The sequence below is a fragment of the Carlito syrichta genome, unplaced genomic scaffold (genome assembly GCF_000164805.1).
Source record: "Carlito syrichta isolate Samal-C Ts95f unplaced genomic scaffold, Tarsius_syrichta-2.0.1 Scaffold301558, whole genome shotgun sequence".
In the NCBI taxonomy this organism is placed as follows: Eukaryota; Metazoa; Chordata; class Mammalia; order Primates; family Tarsiidae; genus Carlito; species Carlito syrichta.
This window is the reverse complement of record NW_007245654.1, coordinates 29,444-40,066: the sequence shown is the minus strand read 5'-3', so window position 1 is coordinate 40,066 and position 10,623 is coordinate 29,444. Positions and strand designations below refer to the sequence as shown.

Sequence of the window (10,623 nt, the reverse complement as noted above, 5' to 3'; positions counted from 1 at the left end):
TGAACTCCCCACAGCCAGGGGTGGTGGAAGGCACCCAAGCCGCCTCCTCCCCCAACCCAAATTCCGGTTTTCCTTGGGCCTTTTAGGTCACCCAGGGTCTCTCCCTGGAGTCTAGGCTGGCACTACTTTCCCCTGCGCAGGGGCGAGGCCGCGGCGGTGGCGGCGGCGCTGTCGCTGGCGGTGGCCATGGCCATGGCCATGGCGGTGGCTGTGGCCGCGGGCGCCCGGGGCTGTCGAGAGTGGACCTCGGGTCGGAGTGCTGGCGGGTATGGGGCAGAGCGCAGGGAGGAGTGTTTGTGTCGCCGGCGGCGTGTACTAGGGGACGGACAAATCTCACAGCTACCACATACCCACTGCCACCCAGCGCCAAGAAAAGATGAGAAGAATACAAAAAGGAAAAGAAGAAAGGGACCTAGAAAGTCAGAGTGGAGATCTGGAGCTTGAGGACAGGGAGGCGCCGCGCTCCTGCTGGGCAGACTCGGAGCCTGGGCGACCGCAGGCAGGACAAGCTGCAGCGTAGACTGTCCTGGGGACGCGGGAGGGCGGCCTGGGTGCGGTGCCGCTGACAGCTCCGCCTGCCCGACGAATTCACCCCATTTCTCCGCTCTCCCGCGGATATTTGCATTCGCACAAGAGAGCCTCGGCGTCGCCGCCAGGGCCTGGGACTGGGGGACCCTCTCTTGGACAGTTCCGTGGCTCAGCAGCCAGGAGGGCTGCAGCGGGCGGGAAGATGGAGAAAGGGACGCGGTGGCGGAGGCAGGCGGAGGCAGAGGGCGTGCTCCCTCTGGGTCAATACCAGGGTGTGTGTTGGTTGGGGCGGGGTGTATCGGCGGGTGAATTTTTATTTTTCCGGGCGGGTCTCTTACTCGCCCCGCGGGGGGCAGCACCGGCGCCTGGTAGAGCGCACAGGTGGAATCTCTGCGCGTCCTATCTGGCACCCGGCTGGGACCCCACCTCGCGCGTTCTCAAAGCTACAAGTGAAAGACGATTGTCCAGTTCCGCAGGTGCCCGGACATCAGGAGTGCAGCGGTCCCTACTTTGAGGCCCGCCGGGGTGGCTCGGGACCCACTGTGAGTTGGGTGGCGAAGCCCAGGCATAGCCTGGAACCTCATGGGCGCCGGTCTGGGACCCCGTCAGCCGCGGCAGACAGACGTCCTGCGCAGGGCTGAAACAGGCTTTGCCAACCTCTCCTCTGCCCTGGGACCTTCTCCCGGTTCCTATTCTCTTAGGTCCCTCGGTCGCAGTCCAGGACCTCAACGCCGGACCTCTCCCTAGCGCCCGAGGTCTGCTCCGAAGGCGGAGCCGGGGCGAGTCGGGCCTCTACTCTCCGCGCCCTGAGGACGCGGTCTGACCCCCGGTAGGAAGGAGCGGAGAGGCGTGCGCTGCACCGCTCTCCCGGTCTTTTCCGCTACCGCATCTGGGGTGGGCGGCGGGAGGGGGCAGGTGACAGTGGAGAAGGAGGCTGGAAGACACCGCGATGCGGGACAGCACGGCCCCGGCAGCCTCCGCCACATTCCGCTGGACTCCGCGTCCAGCAGACTCGCACACCCGCCCCCTTCTTTCCAGACCCGCCATCGTTGCCCTGCGCCCTCCGAGCTCCGGGAGTCAAAGTTTCCGGTTGAGAATTTCACGTGTGGGGTGGGGACTCCCTCCAGTTCCCCCATCCTCGACCCCTCCGCGTCTGGTTTCGGGGACTGGGACAGACCCCGGGTGCCAGAGCCCCGGGGGCCGGCGGGCGGAGGCCCGGCAGCGCGGTCCCCTTACCTGTCGCTGCTTAGCTCCAGTTGCCCCTTGGCGGTGGTTTGGTGGAGACTGGCAGGAGCGAGGAGCCCTTCGTGGGCTCAGGGCCGACCCGCCCGGCGCGAACTGCGCGCCGCTTGGAGTCCGAAACCAGCCGCGGGCTTGCTTTCTCCCTTGATCGTGCAAAAGAAAAGGAAAAGATGAGTTGGTGCCGCGACACTGGCGGGCGGGGCGGGGGAGGCGGAGAGAGAGTCGACCCGAGGCTCTGGCGAGAGCGGCGGGGCTCGCGCGCTCGGCGGAGTCGCGCGCCCCACACGCGCCCCAGCCACTCCGCCAGTCTGGGACCTGTTCGCGGTTTAGGCAGGAGTTAAATAGACGCTGCCCCTCCCTCCACACCCCGCCACTGAACTATAAGCAAACAAGACTTTCAAACCTGGCTTGCACGACGAGTCTGGAGACCAAAATAGAACCGAGACCTGGACGCCCCAGCCAGCTGGGCTGGCTTCATTGCTTCTCCAAAGCGCTTGGGGAAGTAGGGGGGAGTTTGGGAGGCAACACCTATTCTGGTGCCTTGGGCGATTTCCCAGTGGAATCTGCGACTTCCAGGCTTCGGTCAGCCAGCAGCCTGGTGTGTGCGCGTGTGTGCGCGTGTGCGCCCGCGCGCGGCCACTCCGGTGGCTCTCTGCGCCCGGGCGCCTTTGGTAGAGCAAGAGAGCGTGTCTGTGTTCGTGCGTGTGTGTTCTATTAGCTGCAATGGGCGGACAATTTCTGGAGAGAACGTTTACAATTTTCTTTCAATATGACAGGATTAGTTGCTGTTGAAGGAGCTCCTCCAATGAAATCTCCTCTGCTCTCTGATTTGGCGGTTCTTCCGAGCAAACATGACAGCCTTTCTTCAGGCTCTTTTCCGCTCCTCTCCATCTCCATCCCCAGAGCCCAGCTCACCATCTGCAATTTTCGCAGCAGAACCACCCAACCCCAGGTCCCATTCCTGCAAGTGTAGGATTGCTGCCAAGGAAACACGGTGTGTCCCGGAGAACGCAGTGTTGCTTTTTGATTGCCGAAGACACTTAAGCACAGTTTTTCCAGGTGGGAAAATATTAGAACTAAATCCACTATGCTTTGTGAGTATGTAACCTGCTGAGCTTTTCACAGATTGTTTATTTATTTGGAACTTAACAAATGTATTTGAAGGAGAGGCATTTTTTCCTCTTATTTTAAACATGGGCAAATGACCATATTTTCTTTAACTAGTGGGCAGTAGACTGCGAAATATATATGGTTGCTTCAGAGAATTTGTGATGTACATGAAAAAAAATAGGATGCACACTTTTTGTGTTTAGAACAGCCTTACATTTTTATTTCTTTATTTTAATGAGAAATTCCTTCCAATAATTGTACTCTTTATTTTTAGGTACTGACTTTATTTGACAAAGGTACAATGATATATCTCAAAGCATAGCTGAGGACAAAACTTGCTTGTGTAAAAACACACATATGTGTATGTGAAGAAAACATTAATGTATGATAATTACATATGCTTCATTTTCTCTCACCTAACTTCAATCAAATGAAAAAAATAAGTTGAATCCTTAAATTGAATAACCCAGAATTGGATATCTCACGTTTGGGTTCATAGAGACAGAGGAAGAGTAAGTTCAAAGATGCATTGATTTAATACCTCCAATTAAACCTAGTTCAATTATTGATATCCATGCCTTTGCTAGGTGTAAAAGGGCATGCAAAATAGCAAAAGCCACTGTTCCTGAATATTTTGTTTTGGTTTCCATTCCTACTGGCAAGAAAAGATAATCGTCTGAAACATCTATATAGCAGTTGACAAACAAGATGATTAATTACACAAAAATATAAGTTTATTCATAAATGGAGATATTGTAGCTGAAAGTTTCTTCCCTTTGTGTAAACTCATTGCTGTCACCAAGCATAACCTGGTACAAACTTGATTGTGCTTGAGTGCAGTCATCCTGAAATAAAGCATTAAAATACTGTGTCTTGGCCTTCAACCCCCACTCTCACATCCCACCAGCACTGGAGGCTTATAAGCTACCTGTCAGAAAATCGAAGCAATTCTGTCTGGGTTTGGTTCAGCCTCTCTCAGCATCTGTTTCATTATGTTAAATATCTGATTTTGTCACTTCTCCTTTAGGTGCTCTTTTGAAAATTAATTCATATTTCCTTCCTTACTTCATTCTGTCTACTAAGCCTCCATAAGCCCATGAAGTTGCTTGAATCTTTCTGAACACACACACACACACACACACACACACACACACACACCCCAACGCAAAAAAAAAAAAATGAAGGGGAATAGACCCCTGACCAGCAATAAAGAAGAAAGTTCAGTGATTTGTTGCTATTTTATTCTTTAATATCATTGAGAACATTAAGCCCCTTTTTACTAACAGGCCTCACATCCCCAAATAAGCAATAAAGTGAATAGCCAATGAAGGCTAACAAACATTTTCTTAAATTTCAGTACGACAGTATTTGGGTAACTGAAGTGCTGTGTTCAAAAGAAGTCACTGCATGATGGCCTTGTGGAGAGGAGTTGTGAACTGAAACCTCATGTTTAGCAAACAATCATCAGTGATGCCTAATTCCTTTTTCTGGGTCATCACTGAAACACTTTTTAATAGATATTTGTAGCTCTGCCACTCACTGTGATTTTGGGGAAATTATTGAACTTCTCTGCACCTCAGTTTCTTAATCTGTAAGATGGGTATAGTATATCTGTTGTGGTTGTTATAAGGAATAATTTAGTTAATTCATGAACAGTTCTTAAAAAAAAAACTAGCATCTAGCAAATTAATTATAAATATGAGACTGTCAATTAAGAGCTCAAAATACAGGTTTCTGGGCCACACCTGTGACCAGCTGAAACAGAGTACCTAAGAGTGAGTATTGCCAATGGAAACCATACTGCTCATGCAATTAGTGTGCTAAATGTAATGTATCAAAACCCTCACCCCAGGAAACACCATTATTTTCTTTTTTCAGTTTCTCTTTCTATACAAGAAATGATCTTGTGTATCCTGAACATTTTATTTTCATCTCTTAAGCACATTCACCTTCTGAGAAAAAAAGAGCCCATCTCCATCCTCAGGATATAGCCTTTGTATGTATTAGTAACTCTTGGTGTGGAACATTTTTAAAGGTGCTTTTCAAAGACTTTGTAAAGTGCATTTGTGGGCTTTTTCTTTATCTACATTCCTATTTTCCACCTCAAAGAGCTTTAATAAGTTAGTAATTTCCTCTTATGAAGCCAAACTTCATTACTTACAACCTCATAAAGTCAGTTACAGACATGCGCTGAAGAGCTCCTGATGCCTGCGAGGGATGACTTTGAATCTCTGACAAAGCTTGCTTTTGAATAAGACTGTAAATAAGGTCACCGTTAACATGGGGAGAAAGGGAGCCATGGGTCTCATTCCTGGGAATGTGGCACATATTCATCATGCCACGTTGATTTCAGTGCAGCAATAATTAGGCTTCACTAATTAGATGCACAAATCAGCACAATGTCATCGTAAGTGGATTAAGAGGGTGACAAGTTCAACTCTAGTGATTTCCCAGCAGGCATGGCAGCCATACACTTTTTTTCCCCTGTTTTCAAGGAACTGAGGAAAAGGAGGTAAAGGCAGTGCCTATACAAGCAGAATGAGACATGGGCATGAAGCCTTCCCGTTTCCTTCATCCCACTCACATAGACTACTTGAGAGCCAAAATAGGGAAGCACAAGGCTCATCAGCAGGAGGTTTGGAAAAGGTGGGCTTATGTATCTCATGGATGCCAGATGAACCTTTCATTCCTTTCCTTGACCTCAGTGTGAAACATAACAATCCTGGGTTAAAAGTGGATCTTCACAACATGGCAATCACTGCTTAAAATGGGTTCTTCAGTTATCCTTTACTGTTTTGAGATTTTTATAATAACCCATAATAGACACACTATTTTTCTAAGAGTTATTTATTTTTCGTACAGACCTTCCCAGAGAGTAATTTAAAAGCATCCATTCTTTAGCTAGAAAAGATGGTCTCTTTTTCTCTTAGAAAATCCTAAGCTTTTCTTTTTCAGACACTGCAGTAGAAGTTTTCATATACAAATGGGAATGATTCTGAGTTATTACTGTTTAGTGACAGTCTGAAAAACAATGCTTGGTTATTTTTTTCTTGAAGTTTGACATCACAGATGTTTTAAACTCTTTCTTTCCTAACAGTGATAGTGTTACCCAAAGCCTGAAAACATTTACTGTTGCTGAGTCTAAAATATTTAAAATATACAGCTCTTTTTTCAAACAGGGAATATGAAGAAGGGAGAAAACACAAGAGGAGGGGGTGGTACCACCCTGCAAAATGTTAAGCAGCTGCAATGGTGATAAATCAGTGTTAAGAATTCAGAAAGGTCACATGGGATGCTTATTTGCTTAGAGAAGCATTTAGTGCATGTGAGTTCCTCCTACCAGGAGGTAAGCTGAGCACTGCTTCAGGGGTGGACCTCTAAAGTGGAATGAACTGAAAAGTTTCAACAGCATCTCCCTCAAATAGCTTAAATTTCCCCTTTTCACAGGCTAAGTTAGATGCTGTAATCTCAGATGGGGATAAGATTCCAGCAAATTCAAAGTGAAAGTCTTATCAGGCTCTTCTATATGCATGAGGCCCCAGATTATTTGAATCAGTAACTCTTTGTGCAGGAAAGAGATATCTAGGAATACTTAAAATCTTTTTAGTCTGCAGAGAAACTTGCACTTACTCCTGGGAATTGATATAATTTTTCAGATCATATACCAGTTTCTTAAGCTAACTAAACTGGCCCTTCAAGGGAATGCTAACACATTCCAAAGGAATACACCTGGGAGTCATCACCACATAGGCCAGCTTCACTAATTTAACCCAGCCTCTATTTCTTGAGAGTGTCTGAGATAATTGGGATACAGAAAGCAGCATTTTGCTAGGTAAGAGTTAGCTGAGTAAAACAATATCTCTTTGTATAGATCTTCTCACTTTAAAAATGAACTCTCCTAGCAGTGTGCCCAAGGAAGTATCTGCTGATGTACTGTGTCTAATAAGAAGAATGCTGGACATTTTGTCCTTTCTTCTTCATATAATCAGCAAGGTGATTGGCTTCTGCGATTAAGGGCCTCATTTACAAAATCTCACGGGCAGTATTCTTATAAATCCCTCCAGAAAGGAATGAGGCAAGGCCCTAGGCAAAGTTAATGTATGTACTCCATTCCTGCAAGGCTTTTATTGGCAAATGTTTTCCTGGAAATTTGTCTTGTTTCAAAGGAATACCCAATAAGCACAGATTGGCTATCAGTGAATATCTTCTATTGCAGCCTCCCAAACCCACTTTGAGAGCTGCAAAGGTACAATGCACCCCCTTTTGTTTTGCCAGGATATGGGGTAGACAGTTTCTTTCACCTGATGGCTGCATCCTGGACAACTTTCTTGAGCAAGTCTCATGAAAAACAAGCTGCTATTGTTTTGTTCTCCTTCCATGTTGTTGTGAGTTTCAGAGGCCATTTCTGAGAATCCAAGATTATGTCTCTGAGTACTTGGTGTTTCTCAGCAGCCTACCATAGACTGGATTTGGAGCATCGGGATTAGCTAAAAATATTCACATATCATTCAATATTCTCTTAATATTAGGACTACAAAAAAACAATAAGGAAGGTTTCCTGCCCTCCAGAAGCTAAAGAAGCAGTTGAGGAGAACAAGCATAAGCAAAATTCTGTTCTTAGGTCCCATTGATGAAGCCTTTGCTGTCATAACCCATGGGGGATTTAGGAAAGAGCCTTGGCACTTTGTAAGACTGATTCCGGAGGTGGATTCTAGCTGAGTTACACTTTGCCAGGGATTTGGGAGCTATGACAAGTTAAATCTTGTGAGTGAAATACTCTGGATGATAAAACAATACTTAAAATATTTAAGGCAATCATCTGAAAGTACTGCTAAAACTGACAATATTTGTTAATGATTGTCTAGTAAAATCTTGGGCTCATGCTTTCAAGTACCCAGGATGGACAAAAGTAAGCCACAATCATTGGTTATCATGCCTAATTTTCAAAGTTAACTAATGGAAAGGTCTAGAATAGGCAGGGATACTCCTACACACGCTGTCCAGACTCCTACACACTCTGTTCCAGGATATACTTCCAATCTTTTAATTTCTTTTAGCCATTTCTTTTCTTTTCTTCTTAATTTTTTGCTTTTGTGTTTTGGAAGCAATATACTGACTGGGAACTTACTTAGCAATGAATGTCTCTGGCACATGGACATTTCTGTAATATCTTGAGAGGAAAACTCTTGGCTATGGTGTTATAGTCATACTAATTATATAATGGCATTGGGGATGGGGATAATGCAAGTCAGAACTGGAATGCAGCCCCTGTTCACAAAACGGATTTAAAGGAATGAAGACTCATCCTAAGCTGTAGTTTATACCATCAGCTTACAAAATAAGACTAGGCTTATCCCTGAGAATGTTCTCCAAGTTTTCTTTGCTTCTTGTGCCAGAGCAGGCCTGTCGCTATAAGTAAGAGAATGAAAAAGTCAGGAGGATGCAAACTTTCAGGGTGTGGGTGGGAAATAGCCACTCAGTTTTTGAACAGAGCTGCACTGGGTAGGAAACTTCTGTGCTGTCATCTCTAAAGTAGGGTTACCTGGGCAATGTTAGGAAAGGTGATGAAGACAGGAAACTGATAAGATATAAATAATATGGAATTGGTTTTAGGGCCAAAACACGAGGAAGATGGAATCCAAACTTCTGTACATCACAAAACCAGGTTCAGGTGCAAGCTTCAACACTTATTAGATCTGTGAACTTAGAAACAATGTTCGGCCATTGCTAGGCCATTGTCACCACCGTTGCCGTGGCCATTGCCAGGTCATTGTGGTCATTGCCTTGCTAAGCTATGGTGTGGCCATGTGCGCTTTGAGCTATGGCCAGGCTGTGTTTTCTTAAGGTTTGGCCTCCTCACCTATCTTGAGGAGGTGAATCTCCTCTTTCTCACTCTAATTTACTTTCTAAATAAACTAAATTTTCTAATCCAAAAAAAAAAAGAGAAACAATATTCAATCCCTTTAACCTCAGTTCTGTCCTATGTAAATAATGTGTTCACTCTGCCCCAGAGTTGTCATGATTACCTGAAGATATTTTGAAAAATGTAAATTATTATAACAGTGAGTATATAATTAAATTGTGATGTGAATAACTGATTTTCCTCCCCTTGTTCAGATCCAACTCTGCCCATGCAGGTGTTTCCTTCTTAAAAAATAAAAAATAAATAATTAGAAAAAAGAAAAAGTCTACTTAATGCAATATTAGGCAATATGTGTTTGGGAATAAGGAAAATTTCAGGCAGGAAGTTAATTTTTCCCTGAAATCACACTAGAAAATAATATAGGTGTGTCCTTATCACAAAGATGAAGGAAATTGTTAGTGTTTCCTTTGCTTTGCTTTCATAGTCTCATCAGTTCCAGGTATGAAATACCAAGTCTAGGTATATGTAGAATGCCAGTAGTTGATTAGTTATGACTTCTAAAACCAGGAGCAGTGGTGTCTGTAACTATAACAACTAGTTTCTAAAGCACTAGACCCTAAGTATTTTCTGATAGCAAAATTTTACAGATAGATTCGCTATAAACTTATGCATCTATAGAAGAAACTCAGATTTATCTGCCTAATCACCTAATTTAGAACTGTTTTCTTATTCTAAGCCTTTTTGTCTTTAAATATTCTTTTAGGCTCAACTGGTACTCTGCTCTTATACATCCTAAAGACTAGCTGGAGATTTGCCAGGTATTTTTTATTTCAACCCTACGTAGTAGTGTTTCTCTATAAGTTTAGACCTAGACTCCATCATCTTAAATTTTTAAAAATATACTTTTCTAATCTGAACCATTATCTCACTGTCTTTTAACCTAGTAACACTTCTTCTAGATTGGGGTGTGGTCAATGCAACAGGGCCGAAAGCATAGTGGGCCTTTCCCCTGATGGCCAAGTCAGTTTTAATTATATTCAATTTCAACTCTATTTTGCTGTGGCTATTTGCTTTACAACTTGAACAATTATAGGGTACATTTCTCAGGATGCCACTGTGTGAATATAATGATGATTCTCATGGAAGACTCTTAAAACACGTGTTAAATTAAGAGCTGCTTTTGTCATTGGGTTTGTTATTTTCATTCAGAACACTAATATACACTTTGACACAAATGCAATATTTGCATATAATTAGAAGTGATTCCATCACATTAAAACATTCTTCTACAGTGACATCTTAGTGATGTAAACTTTCCTGGAATGTGAGAGTGGAACATTTCCTCTTTGTATTCTCTCTTCTGTCCAGAACTTCTGATTGTTATTTTTATTTCTAATTGAGAACTATTCTTAGTGAATGTAACTTGTGAACCAAAAGAAACACATTGAATTAAACGACTAATGAAGACAGTAAAATAGGAACAAATTATAAAAATGATTGCATCAAGTGAAAAGAGATTAGAATAGGAAGGGTATAAATTGTGAAAAATTCACTTACTGGGTGAAATTAGATGTCCTAATGGAGCAAAGATTTGTGGTCTAAAACAATACAACCAATGAGATTGCTGTGTCCACCCCAAAGTACATCCATAGAAGTGTGGGGAAGCTAAGAGGAGAGCTGTAAGGACAAGGTGATGGCCATCATTGTGTGTTCCTTCCTTAAACTGTGAGAAACAACAGCATGGCTCTTGTGCTAAGCTGGAAGCTCTCAGCTCCTCAAATGAGCTTATAAGCCCACTCTGTTTATCTCTTAAGAAAAATAAGTATTGAAAACAAAAATAGTTCTGAAAAAGCTTCTGTTTCTTTCTTTATTTTTGCTTG

General features: G+C 44.1%; 1 protein-coding gene across 2 annotated transcripts in view; it reads right to left on the bottom strand.

Annotated features, from left to right (window-relative positions):
- Positions 1 to 1,942, bottom strand: part of CHRM2 (cholinergic receptor muscarinic 2) — a 163,156-nt gene extending 161,214 nt beyond the window's left edge. The window contains exon 1 of one of the 2 annotated variants that reach the window (XM_008054863.1): positions 1,765 to 1,942. The gene's annotated coding sequence lies outside the window, so the exon portion shown is untranslated. The remainder of the gene's footprint in view (positions 1 to 1,764) is intronic. The other variant, XM_008054861.1, reaches the window with a different exon arrangement.
- Between the last annotated feature and the right edge of the window lie 8,681 nt (positions 1,943 to 10,623).